We start from the raw sequence: 24,871 nt of genomic DNA, 5'->3' as shown, positions 1-24,871 counted from the left end.
CAGACTAAATAAAAAGGATCTCCATATTAACAAAGTCTTTCTAATAAGCAACTGCATAACCTAAGCATAAGAGAAAACAAAATGAACAAAAACCATGAAAAACATGAGAAAACAAGGCAACAAAATGCCTCCCAAAATTCCCAACTCCCCAAATGCCCATCCATGGATCATGGATCACTGAGTAGAAAGCAAAAGTCACATAGCCAAATCATCCGCAAGGATGACAGAGCAATTAAAAAACAGATCAAGGAGGTGTTCAGCAGGCTCACAGAAAATATAACTTATCAGATAATGAGGGTAATAAAAAAAATTAAAAATCAGGAAGCTTAGAAAAGACACTAATAAAAAGCTAAACAAAATGATAGAAAATATTATTCATCAGTTTAGTAAAGAACTAGAGATTAAGAATTGTATAGACATTTTTGTGAGCAGCTGTGAGGCCCACACACACAGCAGGGAAGGAGAAGCCGCCCCTTGGTCCCCACACCATGGGCCACACCAGGATGATATCACAGGCCTTGGGCTAGTACACACATGACTGTCACACTGGGCAGCTTGTACTACTTCTCAGGGGGTCTTTGATTACAATAATGCAAAGAAAGGCTTTGACTTAGCAGACTACATGTCATCATATTATAATTCTTTAAACAAAACATTAAAAGCAGGGCGTGGTGGCGCATGCCTGTAATCCCAGCATTCAGGAGGCTGAGGCAGGAGGATCATTGCAAGTTCGAGACCAGCCTAAGCTACAAAGTGAGCTCAAGGCCAGCCTGAACTGCATAGTGAGATCCTGTCTCAAAAAGCCAAAGGGGAAAAAAAAAAAAAAAAAAAGAAAACATTAAAATGGTATAAGAAAATTGTAATACATCTATTTTGTAGTACAACGGTTTTAAATGAGCCAGCAATGGGGTGTACTTGTAAAATTTTCATGGTAAAATTTAGAGAACTATTGATAAACTATTCATTAATATAAATTTCTTTTAATAAAATTAATTTACTGTAATAATTTTAATTGGTATGAATAGTGTTGCTCTTTCTATTTGTGCAGGAATTATTCAAATTCAAGCAACTACCTAGATTCAGTACTTTTTATAGATTTTTTATTAGTTTTATTAGTAAAAAGATTGATGAACGTGATTAGATCCATCTGTACCACACGCAGTACAAGCCACAAATGGGACAGCCATGCATGCTTTAAACCAATGGGAATGTGTTAGTCAGCAGCCTGAGACTTAAGGTGTCTCCAAGTGCTATGGTCCTCACCAGGCTGCCTGTGACACAGGCCTCGCAGAGCACACACACCCCTCTGCATGTAGAAGGCCTAGGGGCACAGAGATCTATGGATCACAAGTAGAGAACCAAGCTGACAGTGACAGGGGCTGAACTGTGAAGAGTTTGAGCCCCAGAACCATGTCTACACAGTAGTCCTTTAACCCGGAAAGTTATGAGTTGGACAAAAGCCTCCAGATAACCAGATTCACTAAACTTAAGGGCACAGACTGCAAAGTAGCCCAAAATGTCCTGCAGAAACTATTAAGAAAACCACTTGCAAGAAGATGAGCAGTTTCTGGGAGCTGTTATGCCAAAACTTGACACTGGAACAAATACTTGTGTCATTCCTTTAATGCACAGTACTCTTTCGTTGGTTCAAATCATGAATTACATTTATCCTACTATAGGCAACCTTTACATGATAGCCAGGATAGCATGCGCCAAGGTCCTCAGTGACCTCTACACAATGGAGACCACAGAATGTGGCAATACGCTGATATTTATTGGAGTCAGTAACAAAATGATGAACAGGGAAAAGGATAAAATGATGCCCCTAATTATACAAGGTTCCTAAGATGCAGCAGAGGAAGTGGGAACACCTGTAAGAAGTAGCCAAACAATATTAAAGCCCTGGATTGTTCTGGAAGGAGTCACTGCAACTGTCTGACAATACAATGAATTTATCATGCCAGACAATGTAGTATCAGGAGACATGCTTCTGCGGACAAAATCCAGTCAAGCTGGGCATGGTGGTGCACACCTGTAATCCCAGTACTTGGGAGGCTGAGGCAGGAGGACTGCCATGAGTTCCAGGCCAGCCTGGGCTACATAAGGTCAGACTGAACTACATAGTGAGACCCTGTCTCAAAAAAAAAAAAACCAAAACAACAAAAAACCCTATCAAGAAGGGAACACAAGAGGTGGTCACTATGCATTAGTGGTACCCCAAGAAGATATGGAATTAGTATACCAAGACCCAGTGAGAATATGATACAGTTCAACATAATAGCTACAGGACTCGTGCACAAATTCAGTGCCCACACAACCGGCAGCACAGACTTTGGGATTCGGACCAAACACAGAACCTGGCCAAGCAACACAGTTACAAAGTGTAGTTTGTGATTCACAACCTTCCCAAGATAGCAGAGATGGCTACTGTGAGCAAGGCCTATGAAAACAGGTTCGGCCTCATGCATGGGCCTTCTAATCTGTTTACCATGTGAGCAAGAAGCTTGGTTTTGTGTAGAGATAAAGTTCCCCAAATACAGTAAAGGTCACCAGGCATGGATTACTGGGATTGTACGGAAGTATAATGAACCACCGGAACCATAGACAAGCCACAGATAATAAAAGCTATACCACAAGCCAGGCGTGGTAGTCCACAACTGTAATCCCAGCACTTGGGAGGATGAGCCCAGCACTTGAGAGGCTGAGGCAGGAGGATTGCTACGAGTTCGAGGCCAGCCTGGGCTACAAAGTGAGTTCAAGATCAGCCTGAACTGCACAGCGAAACCCTGTCTCAAAAAGATAAAAAAAAAAAAAAGTTACACCACAGGAAGCCACTCAAAACAAGAATCCCAGGATAGAACAACCAACAGCTTGCAGAGCAACATGCCCAAGTTTTATTGTGACTACTGTGATACATACCTCACCCTTGACTCTCCATCTGTGAGAAAGACACACTGCAGTGATAGGTAATATAAAGAAAACATCAAAGATTACTACCAGAAATGGATGGAAGAGCAGGCTCAGAGACTGACTGACAAAACAACAACTGCATTTCAACAAGAAAAGATACCTCTTACTCCATTCTGCTCCTCCTCTAGCAGGGGTGATGACCCCACCTCCACCTAGTCTCCCAAGTCCTTCTCATCCTACCATGATGCCAGTATCCCATATGTGAGGCCCTCCCCATGATGCCAATGATGGCCCCCCCGTTCCCCTGAGATGACGCCCATGGGACCTGCTCCTGGAATGACTTTAATATGCCTGGGCCTCGAATGATGAGACCTCCGGCTAGGCCCACGATGGTGTCCACTCTGCAAGGAATGACTCAACCAGACAGATAAAGCTAAGGGGTGGCCTCTTTATATCAGCTTATTATTATTTGTTCTACTTCACCAGAAGATCATGGTGCTGTATATGGGTGTTTTCTAACAGCATGACAAAGAAGACCCGCCCCTCCTTCCTATCAAAGAGAACAGTTTTGAAAGGAGAAGTGAGATAAATGAAAGTGCAGGAAAGTATAGTTTCATATGTATTATGAAATGTGAAAATAAAGTCAGGTCTTTCAGTTAAAAGTGTGTTCCCTTTTTCCTTCCCTCTGTATTCTGTGCATTACAAAAGAGATTAAAGGTTCTAGTTGTGTTCTTCTAGCTCACTTTCTTCAGCAGGTCCTGTGGTTGAGATGTTTTTCCCTTAGCTATAAAGTCCCTTTTGACACCTGTTTTTTAATTGATAAAGTTCTCTTAAAAAAAAAAAGTTAATTCCATACCTGATGACACTTCATAATCTAGACAGAAATAACTGTTTGGTTTTGTTTTTAAATACATTTCCTTTCTCATTACTTCAATTACAGATCATAAGTATCAACAAAAATCTCATTGTGTCTACACCTCTGCTAACCTTAGGTCAGTCTGTGAGTGGATTCAATTAATAAAATGAAATCCACGGCCTTTTCCTGTTATACTAACTGAAAATGCACCTAATCCTGAGGCAGCTTCCAAACTGAGGGTTATATTGTTATCCAACACTGTTGATTCACTTTCAATCTTTAGGCACATATCTCTTGCTATACAGGCTCTTCCTCAAGGTGCTTTCAAACAGCACACATTACTAAGAGTAGAGTCACACAGCAGTTTGTTTCTTTGCATTTTACATGTATTTATCCTATCAGTCTAGTCTTTTTTTTAAAGCATCCTAGCCAGTATTCTGGAAAGACAGAATTAGTAAGTGACATGATGGTCTCCCATAGCAAGAGTGTTGCATGATTCCTTTGTATCTTTGACTTATAAAGTCAAGTCTAGGCCATACATGGTAGCACATGCTTGTAATCCCAGTGCCTGGGAGGCTGAGGCAGGAGAATTACTACAAGTTTGAGGCTAGCCTGGGCTACAAATTAAGTTCAAGCCATCCTGAAATGTATAGTGAAACCCTGCCTCAAAAGGACAAAAAAAAATTTTAAACATTAAAAAAGGCAAGTCTAATAATTCAAGAACACCTCTTTGACCCAGACAGGATATTCTCCCATAATGCATTCAGCTAAACAATGGAGGTACACTATACCTGCATCAGGTATGGAATTAACTTTTTTTTTTAAAGAGAACTTTATTAATTAAAAAAGAGGTATCAAAAGGGACTTTATAGCTAAGGGAAAAATTTTAAACATTAAAAAAATTTAAAAAGGCAAGTCTAATAATTCAAGAACACCTCTTTGACCCAGACAGGATATTCTCCCATAATGCATTCAGCTAAACAATGGAGGTACACTGTACCTCCAACTTAAAACTTGTATCTAAATAAACATTTAATTTTCAATTGCTCTTGTAAAAAAATAAAAATTATATAGAAGGTGACCAATGTGAGCCTAGATATCAGAATTAGAAGATGGGGTATTTTCAAAGACCAGTTACTCAGAGATATCTTAAAAACAAAAGAATATGAAAAATTGATTCAGTGGCTGCTAGATGATACAAAGAGTAACCTACGATTGACTGGTATAAGTAAAAAATCAGAAGGCAGAACAGGGGCATAAAACACCTTTTTACAGAAATAATAGCAGAGGGCTGGGATACAGCTCAGCGGCACAAGCATCTGCCCGGCAAGCACAAGGTCCTGAGTTCAATTCCCAGAACCAAAAAAAAAAAAAAAAAAAAGTAAAAGAAATAATAGCAGAAAACTTTCCAAATATTGGGGAAGAATAAAACATACAGATAAGTGTGGCAAATAAAGAGATCTCTCCACATCACATCATATTCAAAACAGCAGAGGTCCAAGACAGGGACAGAATCTTAAAAGCTCTTAGAAAAAAGCAACAAAACACAATGGTAAATCCATTACAATTAAAGTAGACTTCTCAATACAAACCTTAAAGGCCAAGAGAGCTAATAATGAAGTGTTTAAAACCCTAAAAGAAAACAACTCCCAACCCAGGCTGATACATCCTATAAAAATCTTCTTTCAAAACTGATGGACAAAATCAACCAATGAATGGATAAAGATGTGGCTTTTTAATAGAATGGACTACTACTCTGCCATAAAGAATAACCTGAGACATTTCTAGTTAAATGGCTACACCTTGAGACAATACTCTTAAGTAAAATAAATTGGACACACATTTAAATACCACATCCTCTGGTATGTGAAACTGAAGGTGTAAGTAAGGACCAAAATGTATAACAAAGAACCGGGCGGTACACACCTATAATCCCAGGTCTGTAATCCCAGCACTTAGGAGGCTGAGGCAGGAGGATCACTGAGTTCAAGGCCAACCTGGGTTACAAAGTGAGTTCCAAGGCCAGCCTGAACTGAATAATGAAATCCTGTCTCAAAAAGACAAAGACAATTCTGAAATTGTGGGGGTCTTTTCCTCTTCAAAATAGAAAAACTGGGGGCTGCAGATTTAGCTCAGCGGCACAGCACCTGCCTGGCAAGTGTCAGGTCGTGAGTTCGATTCCGGTGACTAGAAAAAAAAAAAAAAATAGAAAAACCACAAAAAAACAAAAAAAAAGTATAATAGTGGGAAATAGGAAGAAAATGTTCAAATGGGGAGGAGAACAAGGGCGGAAGGAAGGGGAAAGAAAGGGAGGGAGGGACAAGAGAAAAAAGAATAGAAGGAAAACTTGAAACAAAGCTTTTGTAAACAAGGAGGGGAAGAGGGGCTGAAGGAAGGGAAGGGGAATGAGTAAAAAAAGAAGCAAGATATATCAGTACCAGTACAAATTCCCTATGATAAACGTCATCATTATGTACATCTAAAAATGTACCAACAAAATTTTTTTAATTGATGGACAAATAATGTGTTACCATGACAAATAACACCTTAAGAAACTCAGGATCACCAAGCCAGCATTACAAAAAACTTTTCAAGCCAAAACTGATCAGAAGAGGCACAAAACACCATATACTGGTTAAGGGAACAATTCAACAGGAAGAGATAAAAATTATAAACATATGCACCAAATGCTGGCACTCTCAATTCAATAAAACAAACATTTAAAAAAATGAGAGAAACACCAACACAATTATACTGGGACACCTCAATACTCTACTGTCACAAATCAACTAGACAAAAAATTAACCAAGAGGGGCTGGGAATTTAGCTCAGTGGCAAAGCGCCTGCCTGGCAAGTGCAAGGTCGTGAGTTCGATTCCTGGTACCAGAAGAAAAAAAAAAAAAATTAACCAAGAAATACCAGAGATGAACCAAACCTTTCAACAAATGGACTTAATAGGTATCTTTAGAGTGTTCCACTCTACAACAACACGCATTCTTCTCTGCAACAACAATATACACTCTTCTCTGCAGCACACGGCACTTTCTCCAAACTAGACTATATGACAGCCCATAAGGCATGCTTAGGTAAATGCAAAAGAACTGAAATTATTCCATGCATATTATCAGATCATAGTGTAATGAAATTAGAAATCAATGGCAAAAGCATGATAGAAATTATGCAAACACATGGAAATCAAACAATACATTCTTGAATAATCAATGGGTCAGAGACAAATCAAAAAGAGGTAAGACAGTTTCTAGAGTTAAATAATAATGCCAGTAAAACACACAGAAACTTATCATACACAATGAAAGCAGTTGTAAAAGGAAAGTTTATAGCTGTGAATGCCAACATCAGGAAAAGAGTCTAAATAATCTTATGCATGTCAAGATCCTAGAAAAGCAAGAACAATCCAAATCCAAAGCTAGTACAAAGAAGGAAATTATAAAGACTTGAATAAAAATTAAATTGGTAACAACAACAACAAAAGAATGAATCAGAGCCCTGGTTCTTTGGAACAGTAAACAAAATAGGCAAAAGTACAGCTAATCTTACCAAAAAAGAATAAGATCCAAATCAATGCAATTAAAAATGAAAAATGTGAAATCACAATGGACCTTGCCAAAAATCCCAAAAATTATTAGTAACTACTTTGAAAACCCATACTTTAATAAAATGGAGAATTCAAAAGAAATGAATAATTTCCTAGGTATATAAGATCTACCAAAACTGAAGGAACAAGACATAAAAATAATGAATGATGCAATATCAGACAATGAGACTGAAGAAGTAGTAAGAAACCCACCAACTGAAAAACACCCAGGTCCCCTCTAGACTCCTACAAGAACTTTAGGCATCATTAATACTCCTCAAACTATTTAATGAAATCAAAAGAGAAGTACTCCCATAGTAATCCCTGGAAGCTAGCATTACCCTTATTCCAAAACTGAAAAAGGAAAAAGGAAAAAAAAAGGGGGGGACCTAACCAAAAATGGGAATTACAACCTCATCTCTTTAATAAACATTGATGCAAAAATCCTAAACAAGATACTGAAAAAAGGATGGAACAAATCATCAAAAAGATCATCTATCATGACCAGATTCATCCAAAGGATGCAGGGGTGGTTTAAGATATACGGACCTATAAATGTAATATATCATATAAACAGAAGGACAAAGTTCACATGATCATCTCAATTGACACAGAAGCCAGGGACATAGCTCAGTGGCACAATGCCTGCGTGGCAAGCACAAGGTCCTGAATTTGATTCCCAGTATGTATGTATGTATGTATAAATAAATAAAGAGATAGACAGACAGACAAAGAAAAGACCTTTGACAAAATTCAACATCCACTCCTAACAAAAAGCCTTAGGAAAACAGGTATAGAAGGACCTTATCTCAACCTGAAGATACGCAGGACAAACCAACAGCCAACACCACATTAAATGGGAAGAGGCTGAACGCTTTTCCTCTAAAATCATGAACAAGACAAGGATGTCTGTTATCACTACTCCTGTTTAATACAGTCTCAAAACATTAGCTGGAGAAAGCAGGCAAGACAAAGAAAGGAAAGGGTATTGGACAGAAAAGGAAGACATTAAATTATCACTATTTGCAAATGACATGATCCTCTACAAAGACCCAAAAATTCCACCAAAACACTCCTAGAATTAACAGCCAAATTGAGTAGCTTACCAGGATACAAAGTCAACACACAAAACCCAACAGCATTCCTGCACACCAACAGTAACTCAGCAAGAAGGCAATTAAGGAAACACCTTTCACAACAGCATCAAGAGAAATTATATACCTAGGAACCAAAGAAGTGAAAGACCTCTACAGTGAAAAATCAAGTATTGTGAAAAAGAAGATGGAAAAGAATATCAGAAAATGGAGAGATATCCCCTGTTCCTGGATAGGCAAAAACAATATAGTCAAAACAGCCATATTTCCAAAACTGATTCACATATTTAATGCAAGTCCCAATCAAAACACCAATAGCATTCATTCCTCACAGAACTAGGAAAAAAACCCTAAAGTTCATATAGAACCAGAAGCAACCTAGAAGAGCATAAGCACTCCTGGGCAATAAGAGCAAGGCAGGAAGAATCACAATCCTGGATTTCAAGTAATACTAAAAAGCTACAATGATATTCATATGCAGAAGATTGAATCTAGACCTATGCAATAATCTAAAATCAAAATGGATCAAAGATCTAAATACTAAAACACAAACATTTGATCCACTTGAAGACAAAATAGGTAAAACTCCTGAAGGTCTAGGTGTAGGCAGGGACTTTCTGAACAAACCCCAACTGCACAAGAGATAACATCAAGAATTAACAAATAGGGACTAGGGATATAGCTCAGTGGCATAAGTGCCTGCCTGGCAAGTGCAAGGTCCTGAGTTCAATTCCCGGTACCACAAAAAAAAAAAAGAATTAACAAATAGGATGATACCAAGTTTTAAAAAACCAACAAAGAAAAAGAAAAAAAGAAAACCAAAGTAAAGAGGCAAGCTACAGAATGGGAAAAAAGGTTGCCAACTATTCCTTGGGCAGAGGACTAACATCTAGAATACATAAAGAATTCAAAAAAATTAGCCCCTCCTCAAATAAAGAACTCAAACAGAAAATGGGAAACTCAAAAGATACTTCTCAAAAGAAATACAAATGGTCAATAAGTAAATGAAAAAATGTTCAACATCACTGGCCAGAAAGGAAATGCAAATTAAAACAACACTGAAATTTCATCCTGTTCCAGAAAGAAAGTCTATAATCAAGAAATCAGGTAACGGGGCTGGGGATTTAGCTCAGCGGCAAAAGCGCCTGCCTGGCAAGCGCAAGGTCGTGAGTTCGGTTCCTGGTACCGGAGAAAAACCAAAAAAAAAAAAAAAAAAAAGAAATCAGGTAACAAATACGAGCAAAGCTGGGGGGGCCTTCTTCATTGTTGCTGGGAATATTAACTAGTTCAACCATTATGGAAATCAGTATGGAGATTTCTCAGAAACTCAAGCTAGTAATTTCATTTGACCCACCTATTGCCCTTTTAGATACATTCTCAAAAGAGTTGAAGACATCATATTATACTAATACATGCACACTCATGTTTATAGTTGCACAGTTCACAGTAACTGAAGCTTACAAGTGGCCTACATGCCCATCAACAGATGAATGGATAAAGAAAATATGATATATACATATACAATAGAGTACTACTCTGCCATAAGGAAAGATAAACTCAAGTTATTCATAAGCTAATAGATGTAACTTGAGACCACAATGTTAAGGGAAATAAATCAGGCATATAAGCATAAATATCATATGGTTTCTCTTATTCGAGAAACCCAAAATATAAATAAAGAGCAAACTAAAATATATAATAGGGAGGAAAGGGGGCTGGGGATTTAGCTAAGCGGCACAGTGCCTGCCTGGCAAGCACAAGGTCGTGAGTTTGATTCCTGGTACAAGGGGTGGTAATGGGGGGAAAAAAGAGATGTGGTGGATCCAAGAAAAAGAAAATGCAGCCAAGAGGGAAAGGGACTTAAAAGAATTAAGAACTGTTGTATACACGTACCAATTCCTCATGATGAACATAATCATTATATACTACAAACACACACTTGAAAGGACCTAGATAGGAACACTGCCACTTCAAATGGGCCCATCCGCCATCTTAGAGAAACATACGTTTCATTTTACTCAGGTCACAGAAGACAGGTCAGTAGGTCACAGAAGATGCATGAACAGGCCATGAGCAGTCCCCCAAGGACATGTCATTAGGTCACAGAAGACATGTCAGCAGGTTACAGAGAACACATCAGCAAGCCACAAGCCCACCATTCCTCCAACCCACTACCCTCAAAAGCCCACCAAAAAAAACACTATTATAAAAGCCTCTTATCTAAAAGAGACACCTTCCCATTCTGCTCACATAAAGAGATCCCTCTCAGGTTCAGCAAATATATCTGCTTCAACTGTTGAGTTTGCATCCCTCTTTCCCACTCATGGGGCACCAAAACCCGGAAGTAGGAGCCTAGAGCAATGGCTCTTTTTGCAATCTAGGAACCAACAGGTGGCAGCAGCTCATCCTGACCTTACTCCTACATGCGAAGAGGCTCCTGTTTCTCACTCAATTTCCCCTCCTTCCCAAAGAATTGGTTGCATGAGCTACTGCCCTCTGTGCTAAGACTGAACCCGCTTTCTTTCTTTTTTTTTTTGTTTTACTGGAACTCGAATTCTGGACCTTGTGTTTGCCAGGCAGGCACTGTGCCACTGAGCTACATCTCCAGCTCCTTGTGGCAAGACTGAGAAGGCTCTGGCCACTCACGTTGGTGAGCCCTCAAAACCCCTGGAGGAAACCTTCAAACCCCAACTGGGTAACCAAATCTCTTTTCCATCTTTCTTCAAAATCCTTCCCTTTCACAAATTCCAGTCTCAGGACAATCCTGACATATCTCAAACCAGACATTCACTACCATCTGCTAATCCATCATCACTCTAGAAGGGTAAGATTCTGGCCCAATCAACTTGGTGCTCAGAGAAAGTCAACCCACTGTCCCCCTTTTTCCTTCTCAATCCTTTTACCTTCTTCCTCCTTACTTAAGAACACTTCTTTCTCCTTATTTAAAAAGGGGGACCTCCTGCACTCTGAATGGGAGAATGCTTCCTTTCAGCATGTAGGACAATGTCTACCAGGAAGCCTACAGACCCCAGTAAGGAGGATGTTCACAGGAGAAATCCGAGTGACCCATTTCCTGACCCCACTGCCTTTCTTATCCTCCACAATGAACAATTCTTCCTCAAAAACATCAGGAGACACTCCCTCAGCTGTCTCCTGTGTAATCTTTCCAAACTGGGACTGAAAGGAGACATTAAATCAAAAAAATTAATCTTGCAGGTGTCAGGTATTTTGTTCCAGTCAGAAGAAAGTAACCACCTATAATGCCAGCACTCACGAGGCTGACACAGAAGGACTGTCGTGAGTTCAAGGCCAGCCTGAGCTACACAGTGAGTTCAAAACCAGCCTGATTACAAAGCAAGACCCTGTCTCAAAAAAAAAAAAGAAAAAGAAAAAGAAAATAACGAAGACAAACAGAAAAATACATTCTCATGGAAATTCTAAAAGTGCTCAATTTCCTCATAATGTTCTCACCATCTCTCTAACTAAAAACTGGTTTTTCTATCAGAACATCTCCTGCCATGTAGCCTTTTTGGTTTTTTTAGGTTTTGGGTTTTCTGGGGTTTTTTGTTTGTGAGACAGGGTCTCACTACGTAACCTAGGCTAGCCTCAAGCTCCTGACCCTACCTCAATCTCCCAGACTTTGGAGTTGTGTGCCACCACACCTGGCTCACATAACCCTTTCAAGGAAGCATATTCAGTCTGTCACACAGCACCCTCAATATTGGAAAATAAGGCTGGTACCTTCCTTTCTCCCAGCACCATTGTCAGACCATTATTCCTGAAACCTCCTCATGAAAAGCCTTACTCTGATTCTCATGCTACTCAGTATTTCAATCTTCTACTTCCACCTCTTTCTTCACTTAGTAACTACACCCTGCTCATGCCCCACACTCAGTAGGGGTATCCAGGCTACAGTTCAGAGCTGCCACAATTCTCTACAATACTCCTGCTACCATCCCAGTCATTTCCCACATGGATGAGTCATCTAACATCAATTCCTCAAACTCTTCATCTCCAGTAAGCAACTCTATTTACTGGACCAGCCATTTAATCACTTCTCTTTCACTTAATTGTACTATTATCCATTCATTCATCAAGTATTTAGTTAAGTACCTATTTGCTCAGTACAGAACACGACAGTCACTGTCCTCGTGAAATCTAGTACACATTTTTCCATGTTTTCCACAAAAATAACATGAAAAGATCCAGCTGAAATCTACTCACATAACAACTCCTGCATTTCCTTTCTGTGTCAGTCAAGTAATCATCTCAACTACAAAGCTGGGATCATAAGCAGGGCATGAAAGCGCATGTCTGTAATCCTAGCACTTGGGAGGCTGAGGCAGGAGGATCGCCACGAATTTGAGGCCATCCTGGACTACATAGTGAGTTCAAGGTCAGCCTGAACCACACAGTGAAACTCCGTCTCAAAAAAAAAAAAAAAAAAAAGCCTGTGGTGGTGCTCACTTGTAATCCTAGCACTTGCAAGAGACTGAGGCAGGATTGCCCAGAGTTCAAGGCCAGCCTGGCTGCTTAGTAAGTTCAAGGCCAGCCTGAACTCCATAGCAAAACCTTGTCTCAAAAAAAAAACAAAATTAAAAAAAAAACTAGAATCATTACCTGATGTGACTTATTTCCCTTTATGAGCACCTTAAAGCAATCTTTTTTGCTTGTTTGTTTCATTTTTCTCTTTTTGAGACAGTGTCTCGTTATGCAGTTCAGGCTGGCCTTGAGCTCACTTTGTAGCCCAGGCTGGCCTCCAACTTGCAAGGATCCTGCTGCCTCAGCCTCCTGAGTTCTGGGATTACAGGCGTGCGCCACAATGCCTGGCTAGCTTTTAAACAATTCTAAAATATTGCCAGAGTTCAATATTAAGATTAGAAAATAAAATATTTCTTGCATTTATATAATAATTTAGAATAGCTAACCCCCACATTATTGAACAGAATTTCACTAGTAGGAAAAACAGAAACTGGAAACAGTGATTACCTTCAGGAAAAATGAGATGGAACAGAAGAGACGTGCTTTTCACTACTTTTGTGACTTCTGATTTTGTACATATATTATTTATTTTTCAAATACTTAAGTTTACTTAGGATTAACAACAGTAAAAAAAATAAAATAAAAAAACTCACTCATACTAGTACACATTCACAGGCTACTTTGTTCTGAAACAAATATTTTTTTAAAACTAAACCATGGAAGTAAAAAGCTAAAGATTCTCACATTTATCCCATCCACCTCATCTCTCTGTTGCTATATATTACAGTCAAGCAGACTATATCTATTACCCAACACTCTAGACACATCTTTAAACAGTGACACAGCTCATCACTCCCTCCTTGAAAACTTCCTTTCCTCCACTTTTAGAACATCACACTCCCCTGATTTTCCTCTTTAGTCTGTGACCTCTCACCAGTCTAAGTTCCTCTTCATTTTACAAAACAGAGATTCTTGTAAGCTCTGTTCATTGCTGTATCCTCTAGGGCTAAAAAAACAGGTAACACCACACTCAGTAACAACTGCTAGGTAAATAAATGAATTAATCACTCCTGTTATTATTTGTATCTAGATGTTCCTCCAAAGTCTCATGCACTCATAGGGGAGACTTATGGGAGGTGACTGGAAAATGGAGTCACACTCCTCATCAGTGGATTAGTTCAATCCTGAGTATATAACTAAATGTGATATGAGGTGAAGCTTAGTCAGAAATGAGTCACTGAGGCATGGCCTTGGAAGGGTATGCCCCTCTCCCTCATCCCTTGATCTCTCTGCTTCCTGTGTGCTGCGCTCTGCACAACCCTCTTCTGCCATGCCCCTCTGCCATACCATCCTTCCCTGGAGCCAGTCAACTATAGACTGAAACCTCTACAAACTGTGAGTCAAAATAAACCTGTCCTCCTTTAACTTTCAGTGTCAGATATTTCATCCCAGGAGTGAGAGAAGTAAGATATGCTCCAAGACTCAGATATTCCAGTCTTTTGTCTACCTAAATTCACTCCCCTGATGATCTCACTCCCCTCATAATTTTACATGCCAGTGAAAATAAACCAAATTTCTCACTCTCCCTAGACATACTGCTTGAATGTCTGGTTTTTCCCCAAACATGCCCCACCAACTCCCATTTCCATCTGTTACTAGCAATTTCATTCTTTGATTCTTCAGGCGAAAAACTTTATTCTTTATTGTTCTATGTTGTTCACAATGAATAGCCAGCCAACACGTCTATCCTGAAAAGAGATCCAGGAGCCAGGCATGGTGGCGAACTCGTGTAATCCCAGCAAGTCAGAGGCTGAGGCAGGAGGATCACTGAGAGTTCAAGGCCAGCCTAGGCTATAAAGTAAGTTCAAGGCCAGTGTGAACTGCATACTAAAACCCTGTCTCAAACAGACAAAAAGGGCTGGGGATTTAGCTCAGCGGCAAAAGCGCCTGCCCAGCAAGCTCAAGGTCGTGAGTTTGATTCCTGGTACCGGAAGAAAAACAAAAAACAAACAAACAAACAAAAAAATCAACAGACCAAAAAAAGGAGAGAGAGAGGGATCCAAACTCCAACCAATTCTGTGAAGTTAGGGCAGAACTTCAATATCCACTCAGGGGATTGGTGAAGCACACTTCTAAGTGTGTCTGGATCAGTCAGAAGAATGGTCTTGGGGCTGATGTCTGATCCCTTCCTCTGGTTCTCTGCCCCAGCTTTCTGCCATGATGTCTCTGCCTTGGAGCCAGGCGATCAGAGGCTGAAACTGTATGCAAATGAAACTTGTCCTCCTTTAACATGCATGTGTCAGGTATTGTGTCCAGCAACAGGAATACTAACAGAACTTCTCACCATTTCACCTTGCTATATCCTTGCTCAAAGCCACTCTCATCTGAACACTGCAACAGAACCACCTCACTAAGGATCCCTATCTCTATCTTACTTTTAGCTTGCACCTCTGGTCTAAGGCCCCACAAAGTAGTCAGAGCCATTGTTTTAAAACATCAATCAGATTGTCATTCCTCTGCTACAAACTCCAAAATGGCTCCCTAACCATAATCAAACAGATACCCTCCAACGATCTACAAGCCCTCTACACCCCTATCCCTATATTCATCCTCTTGTTTCATTTGTCTTCATGGCATTTATCAACTCCTAAAATATGCACACAATTTATTCCTTTAGTTATTTTATCATCTGTCTCCTCAACTGGAATAAAAGCTCCATCAAGATCCAGATTTTTTTTAAAAATTCAGATTTTTGTTAGCTTTGTTCATTGTTATATTGCCAATATCTAGAAATCTGGTACATAATACTTGCTCAATATGTATTCATTGAGTGAATGAACATTTAGTATTTATAACAGAAAATCCAACAGATGTTAGCAAACCCACTAACTGTCCTAACTATATGAGTTAACTCACTTAAACATCCTAAGAAGTTAGGTGCTACTGTTTTTATTCCCATTCTGGAAATGAAGAAATTAAGGCACAGGTTAAGGTTAGGAAATTAAGGTTGAGCAGTTTGCCTAGGTTGTATAATGCATAGACAGGGTGGGAACTCAGGCACTAATGCCAGAGCCCACACTCAAAGACTCTGGAAAACTGGAGTAACATAATCATTATGCTTTAATTTATTTTATTGAACCACACTGTTCTGAAAATTGATAATCAAGGCACTGAACATTAAGTTCCCGAGTCTTGCCCCATCAATGTTCCTGGTAAAGTATGTTTAAAATGCACATTTAACAGCTCTCATACTACTTCTAAAAGCACAAACATGGAGTAAAACAGAGCAGCTATAGTGCTATGAGAACTTTCACTAAGTTTCCAGTATTCATGCTGAATTAATCAACTGACATATTTATGGCTTTAGCAAAGAAGAAAATAAGAACATCTCAGTAATTCAACAAGGATATCACAGAAACAAATGACAAGCAACATTTCCTCAAAACTAAAAAGCAGGATTTTTGGTACAAGAACTTTTAACCAGGTCTCTAAATACCTTAGACTTCTCCTTAAATTATATGATTTCATTCCTATAAGGAGAAGAATCACATCTCACTGCCAACCATGCAAATATTTTAGGAGTACACATTCACAAGTTTCACCCAGTATCTGTTCCTATTTATCCCAATTAATTAAATTAAAGTATAATTTAAAAATCAAAACTAAATATGTAGATTTTTAAGTTGTCCTTTGGAACAATCCAAAATCAAAATTACTATACCAACCTATTACTCAATCTGTCTGAATAGGGGCTGGGGATTTAGCTCAGCGGCAAAAGCGCTTGCCTGGCAAGCTCAAGGTCGTGAGTTCGGTTCCTGGTACCGGAGAAAAACCAAAAAAAAAAAAAAAAAAAAAGAAATGTCAATCTGTCTGAATATACCTAATTTAATCTTTTATTCATAATTACAACTTGGACCACATACTTTCTCACTTAGTAGCTATTACATCCTCTGCTTCCTGTAAGTCTCTAAAAGCAGAAGTATTTGGAGAAGCTAATAGTCTACTCATTAAGTAAGTATGTAAAAAAGGCAATAATCTGCAGCTATGGAAACTAATCTGTATATTTCTCTCTTGGGTTACAGGAAAGTACTTCCCTGACAATTCCCCCAAATAAATTGAGTAAGCCTTTGGAAAGTCACTACTTAAATTCCACTTCATGACAGTCTCTCTTCCTCCATAAATGAATTAAAAGCCATTCATCACATAATACATGTCCATGATAGGACCTGTTTTCTGAACAAGAAACAGCTTATATGACACTAACAGGTAGAGCTTGTGAATACTCTGTGTAGGAAATAAGAATTCAGAAAAGAAAATTCAGACTTACTGTACTAAGTTCTAAAATACTGATACAAAGAACAGTGAACACTCTTTACTCTCAGTAACATCTCCCAACAAAGACACATGCTCCCAAATGTTATTAAAGAGTATTTTTAAAGTACTCTACTTGATTTCGAGAATGTTTCTGGGAAACTGAGGGTCCGACTTACAAAAAAATATCAATTTTAAAGATTTAACAGAAACTGCAATAAATAAACCTGTAGCTTGGAAAATAATCTCCAAGAATTCAGTGTTAGCTGGGGATTTAGCTCAGCGGCAAAGCGCCTGCCTGGCAAGCGCAAGGTCGTGAGTTCGGTTCCTGGTACCGGAGAAAAACAAAAAAAAAAAAAAAAAAGAATTCAGTGTTAAACACAAAATGTCCAGATATCAAGGTCTACTGAAAAGCTGTAAAAGACAGCTAGGAAAATATTCAAACACTTGCCATGTAATTAGCTCCAACAGAAATGTTCGAACTGTTCACTTTACCCACCCAAAACAGTCAACTACAACCACCTGAAACGATCACTCAGAAATGTATTCATCGGAAGAAAGCAACCACCTGAATCTCAAGCTGTCTCTTAAGGGGCCCAAATGAAGCCTTTTTTTAAGGTGGTATAAAGAGACCTTATATGCACAGAGAAAAAAAAAAAGGAAGAAAGTAAAGACGGGGGGCAGAGGGAGAGAAGGGAAATTTAAAATCCTAAAAAACACCTTTAAAGTGCTAATTGTTACGAGACCTATTCCCTACCGATTGCTGCCAGAATGAAGTTTAAACCTGAGATTTCCCTCTTCTTGGGTATAAAACTTTAGATCCATCCCCGCTCATAATTCATCTAACCAGTCAAAGCAAAAAGATTATCGGCCCTCCCAGAACCCCTACTCACCCCAGAAGAAAAAGAAACAGGATCAAACCCTAAAGCAGAAATGTGGGATCTATGCAATAGCTTCTTCAACCACCTCGAAGGCAACATCCACAGATCATCTTTCTTTTGAAATAAAACCCTACACCGCCTGTCCCATTTCCAAAAAAAAAAAAAAAAAAAAAAGAGTATCATCTTCAACATTTTACACTAGCCATATAGGAACCCACAGATCCACCCTGACCGCACCCCAATCTCGGGGTCTCCTCAGTTTGTCTTCCCACTACCTTTGCCCGCAACATCACGCCTCACAACCTCCAGCACGCCTTCCTCCCAGCGCCCGGAGCCGCCACCTCCTCCAGCCCGGGGTCCCCGCGGCCGCCGCCTCTGCCACCGCCCCTGCCGCCACCTCAGATCCCGCCCCACCCCAGAGCCTGCAGGGTGGAGCCCGCCGGTGGGCTGCCGGGTCCCGTCAGGGTGACCCCACCCCACCTCAACCTATCCCACCCTTGGGACCACCCCAGTCCCCAGCCAGCAGCGGAGGGGGAGGGGTCCCGAGCCTCACCTACAGCTCCGCCCCTCCCCGGGGGCGCGCTGCCCTGCCCAGCCAGGGCCGGAGCGAGGAGCCGGTGAGAACAGGCGAACGCCCCAGTGCCAGCGGCAGACGAAAAGCGACAGGTCCCTCCCGGCTCCTAGCACCGTAGCCTCTTCGTCCGCTTCTGGGCGACCGCTGCTGCTGCTACTGTTGCTGCTGCTGCTACCGCTGCCGCCGCCGCCGCTGCCACCCCTCCACCGCCTCTACCACAGACGCCGCCACAGCCACAGCACGGTCCGGCGCCCCCGACGTCACCGCGTCCCGCCCCCTGCGCGAGACACCTAGCCCCGCCCCCGCCAGGCGTGCGACGCCGGGCTCCTCCTCCGGCTCGCGCGCGGCAGCCTTTCCTTCCTCCGCTCCCAGAGGGTGGCGCAGGGGCCTGCAGGCCAGCCCTTTCCAGAGCGGGGAGAAAGGAGGCCGCCGGGCGACAAGTAGTAACTGGGCCTCCAAACTAGTCGCGGCGCGACGAGTAGGCACGAACGCTGAGCCCTTCGCACGCACCCACACGGCCCCTGCCGCTTCCGGAGGGGTACGTCGGGCCGTTTCTGGCGAGAGGCAGTAGGTGGAAGCGAAGAGCGGCGGCGTTTGGCTCCTGCTGCTTGCCGTAGGAAGTGGATTGCTAGACGCCAAGAAGTGGACTCGCCCATTGCCCAAACCTCCAAGCCGCTCCACCCCCACCCCACTCCACCCCCGCTGCCCGGAACCGCAGCTGCCCTAGGGAGTTGGGCTGGGATTGACGCTGGAGTCACGGCCGCAGTGGGCGCCGTTTTTCCGAAGGAAGTTGGATTTTTCCGCTCACCCCACAGCATTTGCGAAATGTGGCCCCTGCAGAAGGTAGTACTCTTATCTGAGACCCTGGGACTGTACCCGTAGACGTTGCAGAAGACACTACCGCAGATCGCTTTTCTGTAGTGATTGTGCCGGCCAGCGAGCGTGGGCGGAAATGAAGATCCACATGCAGTCCCTGCTCCTTGCCAAACGTTACCTGTTTTATTTAGCCTTTACGACACCAAGGCGAATCGACCCACCAGCTGGTGCCTTATTTTTCAAGCAACCCAATTTTCCTGTACTAAATCTGTTAGTATTCTTTTATCAGAGTCATGCAAAGAGGATGACAAAAGGCATTAATTTAAGTATATAGATAAGCTATTCCTGAACCTAGAAGTGGTGTGAATTATACTTATTCCCAGACTACTGTTGTTTATTAAGATAATTTAGAATGCCTTTGAGATGAGAGAAGTCGTCACTTTACTCAGACTTACCTCCCACCACCATAATCAACCGGTTTACCGTCTCATAATCTAATTAACATTTTCCCCTCTCTCCTCAATAGTCACAAAATTCTGTTTTATCCTGCCCAGGTTCTCCAATTGCTCTCTCCCAGCATCCTCTTAGATCATTGCAGCTCCTCACCAGCCCCCTCCTCCCATGCTTCCAACATGGGACTAGCAATTATTAAAGGTTATGCTTGCTCCAAACAGGCTGACCATATAGTTGCCAGTCAAGCATTCTAAAATGAAATAGCTCGTGGATATCTAAATCCGCCCAGGAAAAGCCTTTCTTAAAATTGACTCTCTCTTTTTGAGACAGGGTTTCACTATGCAGTCCAGACTGGCCTCTAAATCACTGCAATCCTCTTGCCTCAGCTTCCTCAGTGCTGGGATTACAGGTGTGCACTACTACACCTGGCTAAAAAATTGACTGTTTTCAAGATCTTTCTCATCCAACCCTTAAAGTCTGTTGTAGTCAGGGTTTGCAAGGGAATAGATTTAGTACAGGACACATAATTTATGGGATTATTTTAAAATATTCACCCAAAAAGTCAAATGCAGAGGAGTGAAGGATCTATCCACGTGCTACAGACCCAAACAATCCAGCTGAGGGCCTGGATTGTATGACAATGTCCTGCATGAGTCCAGCTGAAGCCCTAGAGCCTATGGCAATGTTCTCCATTAGTCCAGCTGGAGGCCTAGAGCCCACAGCAATGTCTCATGCAAGTCTGTATCAAGGATCTACACTGGGAAGGCTCAGACGGTGGTGGATGCAAGAAAGTCTGCACCAGCAAGATGAAGGATCTGTGCCAGCAGGCTGAGGGTTCTGCACTGGAGATAGGAAGCAATGCTCAAGGTAAGGACCAGAGCTCCCTCATAGAGTATTGCAGCCACCCTCAGCAACATCGAAGACCCAAACTCCTCAGATGATGAGAACAGCTGAATTCATATCAGGAAAATCAACCCATCAAGCTCTCCAGGAAAATGAACAGCACACCATCTTACCCTCCAGTTCTCCATTTGTGCTGTTGGCAACAATCCTCAGTTGGGTCTTCCACACTCAGAACCATGCTCAGTTCAGCAGTTCACCACAACGTCTAATGGAATTTGCCTTGCTACGATTTAGACATGCTTGGGTCCTTTCTAGTTTCTCTTTTGGAATGGAACTATACTATCTATCCAGTGCTGGTTCCACCATTGTATGAATTGGAAAGGAATTTTTCCTGAATGTGATTCATCTCATGTCCCTAACTGATATAGATAATACAGGTGGAGTAACCTATACCTAAACTACAGGATCAGAAGTGTTCAGATTTTGAGTATTTTTGGATTTTGGAATACTTGCATATACGTATTTCTTGGGAATAGGATCAAAGTTTGTTTCATATACACCATATACAAATATCCTTGAAGATCACCATATACAATATTTGTAATAATCTTGTAGATAACACAATTTCATGGTGGGGAACTTGTGGCATCATGTCAGCACTCAAAAAGCTTCCGATTTTCTAGCATTCCAGATTTTCAGATTAGAAATGCTTAACTTGTATTTAGGGTTTTTTTCTTTGTTTTCATTTTGTTTTGTTTCTGAGGCAGGCTCTTACTATGTTGCCCAGGCTGATCTCATATTTGGGGGTCAAGGGATGCTCCTTCCTCAGTGTCTTAGTTAATTTTCTCATTGCTGGGACAAAATACCCAACACTCACAAGTTAAAGGAGGACAGCTTTATTTCAGCTCACAGTCTGTGGAGGTTTCAGTCCATAGCTGGCTGGCTCCAAGGCAGGGTGGCATGACAGAGGGACATCACAAGGAGGAATAGTCCATAGCAAGCAGCAGCAGCAAACCTGCCTTTCTTTTGTCCTTTGTATTCCATTCAGGTTGCAAGATTATTGATTAGTACCACCCACACCCAGAACTATGCTAATTCCAATGAGTGGATTAATTTAGTACCCTACACCCTTAATCCCAGTATGCCATACTCTACGTCTGGCCAGCTCTGAAAATCCCCACCTATGAGCGCATGAGGCTTTGTGGGGGACATCTAAATACAAGGCATAACACTCAGCCTTTCAAGTGCAGGGACAATAGCTGTGTTCTGTTATGCCCTACCTAACCTTTATTTAGATAAGATTTTATAGAGTTAATGCTGAAATGGGTTGAGACTGTAGGGGCTGATGGGATGGAGTAAATGTATTTTTCATGTGAGGATTTAAACTTGGGGGATCCAGAGGCCAGAGTGTTGTGGATTGAATTGGGTTCCTTTGAAATCCATATGTTGACATTTAATGCGCAGTGAGGTCATACCCAGTCTGGTATTTTGGCATTCACAGCCCTAGGAGACTAATGTCGACACAAAGTGAAAACACAATCAGGTGTGGCGGTACACACTTCTAATCCCGCTAATGGAGAACCTGAAGCAGGAAGATTGCAAATTTGAGGCTTGCCTGGGCAACTTTGAGGTCTTGTCTCAAAATACAATAATGTTAAATGAAATAAATCAGACACACAAGTTTAAATATCACATGGTTTCTCTTATATGAGAAACCCAAAATATAAATAAAGAGCAAAATAAAAGATAATAGGAAGTAGGGAGATTTTTTTAAAAGGGAAGGGGAACAAAAGATGGAAGGAAGGAAGAGGGATAAAAGGGAAAAGGAATAGAATAAAATAGAATTGAAGAAAAAATGGAAATAGAGATTTTGCAAACAGGAAGGGGAACAACAGTTGGAGGAAACATGGAAGAATGGAAGGGAAGGGGGACAAAAGACAATTAAGATGGGTTATGTACATGTATAAACACTTTAAATGTATTGCAAATGTACTAATAAAAATATTTAAATTTTAAAAAACAAAATAAATAAGCTAAGTATGTAGCTCAGTGGTCACATATTCAAGGTCCTGGGTTCAGTGCAGAAAAGGAAGAAAGTAAAAAGACAATAGAATGGGCAAAAATTACAGACATGTATCTGATACTCTGTTTTGAATATATAAATAACTCAAAACTCAACCATGAAAAGACAAGTCATTTAAGAAGGAGTAAAGGATCTGGAGAAGTCTCGAAAGATGCGCAAATAGCCAATTAAGGCAAAAAGTTGCCCAACTTCATTATTCATTAATAAAATGCTCTTTGATTGTTTCTTAATTAAAACTTCATTGAGATATCATATAAAACCCTGAAGGATGGTTAAATTTGAAAAAAAAAAAAAAAAAAAGACAAACGTTTAATAGCAAGTATTAGTGAGAATGTGGAGAATCAGGACCCTCATATATTGCTACTGGAAAGATAAAATGATGTAACCACTTTGTAGAACGGTCTGGCAGTCCCTTGAGCAGCAATTCCACTCCCAGATGTATAGCCAAGAGAATAAAAAATATCCACACAAAAATTTTTTGCGAGCAACATTATTCATAATAAACATTTGAAAATAAATCATGAGTAATTCCTCCCAAAAAAACAGTTTGTAATTAATTCCTAACTTGCAAGAAAATAAAGTTTTGCACAGAGATTTATTGGCTTAACTGGATATGATGGCATATGCCTGTAACCGTAGCTATGTGTGTGGTTGAGGCAGAAAGATCACAAGTTTAAGACCCGCCTAAGGAAAATATTAGTCCTTGCATTCAATCCCCAGTGCTGCCAAAAGGGAAAAAAAGAAAACAACTCAGTGGCTTATAAACAACAAATACTATTTTTTTTCTCATTAAATTATAAATTGGCAGGAGTTGGAGGGTAGGTGGCTGCCCTGGCTATACTTTAGTTACAAATTAAATTCAAGTCACTTCCACATGTCTCCTATTCATAGACCCAGAATAAAGGAGCAGTGGTCACTGGGTTATATATCTGTCATGGTGGTAAGCTCATAAGAGACCAAGCTATAAAAACTCATGCAAAGCCTCTGACCAGATATGTCATATTCCTGTGTATTCATATTTCATTAACCAGAGAAAGTACTTCCTCACATCATTCTGTGGTCATGATGTGAGGAAGTATTTGCTTCCTGCGGAATCAGGAGAGAGAAGAAAAAAGACATGGCCCTACCTTTAGGAAAACTTCCTACAATTATGTACATTAATGTGGGGGATCTGGCAAGGAGTGAATGATTAAACCGTGGGACAAAAGCACATAGGCTCTATAAGGAGTGAATGGTTAAAATGCAGGGCAAAAGCATACAGACAATTACACTGCAAGCAAAAAGCACACAGGCTCTGTGAGAAATAAATAAACTGCAGCAAAAAGCACACGGGCTCTGTGGAGAATGAATGGTTAAACATGAGGCGAAAGCACCCAGGCTGTGTGAGAATCAAATGGTTAAACAAGTTTAGTACACTGTGTTGTGTCTAGCCATCTGTCCTTCTCCTTTCCCCAAGAAAAACTACCTTGCTTTGAGACAACTCCTAGCCCAAACTGCTTTTTCTCCTGCTTTTTTCTCTTACACCGATATTCTAAATAAAAGCCAGAGTTCTAGGCTTGATGGCTTTTTTTTTTTCTTCTGCTGGAGCCTCCCTGGTGGTTGGGCACTCTCAATTGAGGAAATAGCCGCCTCTGGACCTCTTGGTGACTGAATTAAGTCTTGTCTCCAGGTAATCTTTTTCATCTTCTAGGGCCACCTGCAGTCACTCATTTCAGCACACTGAGGTATGTAACTCATGATAAAAACTTAATACATGGTTATCCGTTGCCTGAGAGCAGACTGGAAATGCAGTTGTCAAATGGCTCCAAACTTGATGTTTCCCTTATCCCAAAAGCAAAGTTTGAAAAAGTTCTCCTCGGTGTTCGTTACTTTGCTCAATAGTCAATTGAAAATCCAGCTGGAGAAAAATGAATCGTGTCATGTCTCACTGTGGACACAAAGAAGTGATGACACTTCAATCTAACCCCCGCTCT

The 24,871-nt window shown here is 40.8% G+C and overlaps 1 protein-coding gene and 2 pseudogenes across 13 annotated transcripts in view; 2 read left to right on the top strand and 1 right to left on the bottom strand.

Annotated features, from left to right (window-relative positions):
* Erc1 (ELKS/RAB6-interacting/CAST family member 1) overlaps positions 1–20,740 on the bottom strand; it is a 451,367-nt gene extending 430,627 nt beyond the window's left edge. For 6 of the 13 annotated variants that reach the window (XM_013520185.1, XM_005395945.2, XM_005395944.2 and 3 more), the window contains exon 1: positions 18,683–18,983. The gene's annotated coding sequence lies outside the window, so the exon portion shown is untranslated. Of the gene's footprint in view, positions 1–18,682; positions 18,997–19,213 lie in introns of those variants that run through there. The other 7 variants (XM_013520187.1, XM_013520190.1, XM_013520186.1 and 4 more) reach the window with 6 other exon arrangements.
* Positions 1,411–2,803, top strand: LOC102025870 (annotated as a pseudogene).
* LOC102022999 lies at positions 2,884–3,341 on the top strand (annotated as a pseudogene).
* Positions 20,741–24,871: the final 4,131 nt, after the last annotated feature.

Source organism: Chinchilla lanigera, unplaced genomic scaffold (genome assembly GCF_000276665.1).
Source record: "Chinchilla lanigera isolate Chin_1 unplaced genomic scaffold, ChiLan1.0 scaffold00053, whole genome shotgun sequence".
NCBI lineage: Eukaryota > Metazoa > Chordata > Mammalia > Rodentia > Chinchillidae > Chinchilla > Chinchilla lanigera.
Note: the sequence above shows the minus strand (reverse complement) of the source record. Positions and strands in the feature narration are given on the sequence as shown.